Source organism: Gekko japonicus, unplaced genomic scaffold (genome assembly GCF_001447785.1).
Source record: "Gekko japonicus isolate JY-2015 unplaced genomic scaffold, Gekko_japonicus_V1.1 scaffold5106, whole genome shotgun sequence".
Lineage (NCBI taxonomy): Eukaryota > Metazoa > Chordata > Lepidosauria > Squamata > Gekkonidae > Gekko > Gekko japonicus.
This window is the reverse complement of record NW_015176131.1, coordinates 17,494-21,179: the sequence shown is the minus strand read 5'-3', so window position 1 is coordinate 21,179 and position 3,686 is coordinate 17,494. Positions and strand designations below refer to the sequence as shown.

Sequence of the window (3,686 nt, the reverse complement as noted above, 5' to 3'; positions counted from 1 at the left end):
GGAATTTTAAAAGAGGATTAGATTCATTGGTGACCAATGCCTCCCTCTAAGCGGTGGAGAGTCTCGTGAGCCAAAATCCTACTTTGTGAGCTCCTGGCATTAAAGTTGTGAGCGAGCGATTGGGCTGCTGCATAAATCAGTCTGCTCTGGAGCCCCATCCTTCCTAAGTGGTCTAAATTCTGTGAGCTGGAGGCTAAAAAACTGTGAGCTAGCTCACACTAACTCAGAGGGAGCACTGTTGGTGACTACTAGCCATAGTGAGTAAAGTGAACCTCCACGTTCAGAGGCAGTCCACCTCTGCATCCCACAGATTCGCCCAGATTGGTCGGTTGAGCTCCCTCACTCTTCGCGGTGAGTGGCCGAGCCTAGCCCTAGTCTTTTTTGTGTCGTGGGTGCGTGTGCGGACTCTAATCTGGGAGAACCGGGTTTGATTCCCCACTCCTCCACTCGTAGCTGCTGGATGACCTTGGGCAAGCCATAGTTCTGTCAGGGCTGTTCTCTCAAGGACAGTTCTCTCAGAGCTCTCTCAGCCCCACCTACCTCGTCTGTTGTGGGGAGGGGGAGGGGGAGGGAAAGGAGTCTGTAAACCGCTCTGAGACACCTTTGGGTAGTGAAGGGTGGGGTATAAGTCCAATCTCCTCCTCCTCTTCTTCTTCTTCTTTTTTTTTGGGGGGGGGCTTTGGGAATCAGTTGCTGTTTGCCTGCTTGTTGATCACTGGACACTCTTGTGCTTCCCCCCCCTTGCTGGGTTTGATGATTGGATGTGGTCAGTGGTCGTTTCAGCGGGGTTAATCAATGTCTCTTTCCATTTAAAGCATCATGGTTTGAATAGTTTTTGGTTGCCTTGGGGGCCTCCTTGGTTTGGGGGGCCGCCCCTGGGAATGCAGTTGCCACCTGGGCTAGTGTACGGAGATGTGCTGGGCATGTGCTTTCCGTGGCCCTTTGTGGAACAACAGCACAGAGCTGGTTGGAGGCTGGGGGTAACGATCCAAGCTGGAACAGGGCTGCTCAGAGTGCTCTTGGACCTGTGCCCCCTCGAGCCCGTGTCTTCTTTGAGGGGGTGTGTGTGTGTGATGGGGGTGCTTGTGGAGGGCACCCTGCTTGTAGAAGAAAGGCGGAGGCTCTGGGAGAGCAGCGCTGGCTGCCTCAGGAAATGATGCGAGGGAGGGGGGCAAAGCTCTGCCTTGCCTGCTAGAATCTTCCCAAACAATTCCATCTCTGCGTCCCGGACCTTCAGTTCTGTTAAGTCCGGTGCTTAACAAAATAGCCAGAGAGTGATTCAGCAAAACTCAGGTTTATTTCAGCTCGACGATCAACTTCTCTGACACGGTACAACTTCTCTGATAGCCCGAACAGCTTCCCATTGCAGCTGCTCGGTATTTAAACATTCCCGGCTAATATAGCCACGCCTACTATACAGTTAAACAACCTATCAGGTTGAGACAATAAGGACCAATCAGAGTCTTTCCCGCTTATACACATTTGAACCTGATTGGACGCAGTAGTCTTGAACTTCAATCCCTGTTCAAGACGAAGCTTAACATTGCTTCCTTATGAGATGATTCACAACCATCTTAATGCATTCTAGGCAGCACAGAATACATTACAAGTTCTCAGCTGCATTCACCCCAAAGACGGTCCCACTGCTTTACGAAAGATTTTCTTCTGATGGGGGCACGCTTCCCAGCTCGCAATTGGAGGCTGAGAAGGAGATTTCCCCAAGAGGAGGCTTGACTTGTGCAGGATAACCAGGTCCCTCTGCCGCTGGCTGAAGTGTCCAAGGGCAGGGCACTCCCTTGAGACTGGGTGGCGGGGCACTGGACATCGGAGCTGCGGCGTCAGGGGGTAGTTCTTTCAGTGCCTGCCCCCTGCCCAGTTCCCCCAAGAGAAATGGGGCCCCTCCTGCCAAACTAGTAGGGGCTCTTCATTTCCCCTGCCATGGGCATCACAGCAGTTGTGCGGGGTGTGTGTGTGTTATGTCTGAGAGCTAGTGAGGGGGGGTTAAGAAAGGCCTCCCCCCATCCAAACTGGAGACACCCACCATGGTGTCAGTCTTGTTTTTTTTTAAAAAAGAAATGTTATTAATTTTTTCAATATATATAATCAACAATGCAACAAGAGAAAGTAAAATACAAATTCAAACATTCAGTTTCAAATTCAAACATTCAAACATTCAGCATTACTATCAATATTGGAAAAGGTTCAGAGTTAGACGCTTTACATCAAACAGATCGTATAGCTGTACTATTGTGCTGCTGTCTTCTAGTAACTGTAAAATGGTGTGAACGGTATAACATATTATATTCTCAGCTGTACAGCATTATCTTGTATTTTGCTTCAGTGATGTTTTCCCAGTCAAATTTGTGTAATGTTATTTTGTCTAAAATCGGGTACCATATGTTTAACGTATTGTAAAATTCGCATTCATTTTGGTTCATGGTATCATAAATTGAGAATTTTTCCAGCATAAATATATCCCATGTCTTATGTAGCCATTGATTCACTGTGGGAGGGTTTTTGTTTTTCCAGTTTTTTGCAATTGTTATTTTGGCTGTTGTTAACAAGATATTAATTAGTTTTATTCTATTTGCAGGTGGACGATCTGGAGGCCAGAGGTGGAGCAGCATTAATGCAGGATTCAATGTTATAACTTGTGAGCTTTTCTATTTGCTTTGCAATCAAGATCCAATAATTCTGTATGTGTTTGCACGTCCACCGATTGTGAAGATAGGTTGCTCTTTCGCCGCAGAGTTTCCAACACTTTGGGGATGTATTGGGAATTATGTTCATTAGTTTAGTGTGTCAATCTTGTTAACCCAAACTTTTCAAAGCAAACGAACTGTAGTCCATCTGGTCCAGCATCCCGTCTCACACAGCGGCCAGCCAGTTCCTCTGGAGGGCCAACAACAGGGCAGAGAGGCCAAGGCCTTCCCCTGATAAGGACACCAGAAGAGCCCTGCTGGATCAGACCAGTGAGGGTCCCTCTAGTCCAGCCTCCCATCTCACACAGGGGCCAGCCAGTTCCTCTGGAGGGCCAACAACAGGGCAGAGAGGCCAAGGCCTTCCCCTGATAAGGACACCAGAAGAGCCCTGCTGGATCAGACCAGTGAGGGTCCCTCTAGTCCAGCCTCCCATCTCACACAGGGGCCAGCCAGTTCCTCTGGAGGGCCAACAACAGGGCAGAGAGGCCAAGGCCTTCCCCTGATAAGGACACCAGAAGAGCCCTGCTGGATCAGACCAGTGAGGGTCCCTCTAGTCCAGCCTCCCATCTCACACAGGGGCCAGCCAGTTCCTCTGGAGGGCCAACAACAGGGCAGAGAGGCCAAGGCCTTCCCCTGATAAGGACACCAGAAGAGCCCTGCTGGATCAGACCAGTGAGGGTCCCTCTAGTCCAGCCTCCCATCTCACACAGGGGCCAGCCAGTTCCTCTGGAGGGCCAACAACAGGGCAGAGAGGCCAAGGCCTTCCCCTGATAAGGACACCAGAAGAGCCCTGCTGGATCAGACCAGTGAGGATCCATCTAGTCCAGCCTCCCGTCTCACACAGGGGCCAACCAGTTCCTCTGGAGGGGCAACAACAGGGCAGAGAAGCCGAAGTCTTCCCCTGACAAGAACCTCAGAAGAGCCCTGCTGGGTCAGACCAGTGAGGATCCATCTAGTCCAGCCTCCCGTCTCACACAGGGGCCA

General features: G+C 50.3%; 1 protein-coding gene across 1 annotated transcript in view; it reads left to right on the top strand.

Annotated features, from left to right (window-relative positions):
• The first annotated feature begins 2,598 nt into the window (after nt 1-2,598).
• LOC107123532 overlaps nt 2,599-3,686 on the top strand; it is a 6,551-nt gene continuing 5,463 nt past the window's right edge. The window contains exon 1 of the mRNA XM_015426784.1: nt 2,599-2,653. The gene's annotated coding sequence lies outside the window, so the exon portion shown is untranslated. The remainder of the gene's footprint in view (nt 2,654-3,686) is intronic.